The following is a 218-nucleotide window of genomic DNA, read 5'->3' as shown; positions in this document are numbered from 1 at the left end:
CTTAACAACACGATCAACATGGCCTCCATCTCCCCCCTCAACATTGCGCTCAACTTCCTCCTCAACAATTTCATCAACAAAGCTCTCAACTTACCCACTCTCTTCGCCCTTGCAATTTCAGACACCTCAACTTTCACTTCGTCCCAACTCTGCTCCAAGCTCGCCACAACCTACGCCCAATGCAACCATGTTTCTTACGCCTCCCACATGTTTGATAA

The sequence above is a fragment of the Cicer arietinum genome, chromosome 7, assembly GCF_000331145.2.
Source record: "Cicer arietinum cultivar CDC Frontier isolate Library 1 chromosome 7, Cicar.CDCFrontier_v2.0, whole genome shotgun sequence".
Taxonomy (NCBI): domain Eukaryota; kingdom Viridiplantae; phylum Streptophyta; class Magnoliopsida; order Fabales; family Fabaceae; genus Cicer; species Cicer arietinum.
Note: the sequence above shows the minus strand (reverse complement) of the source record.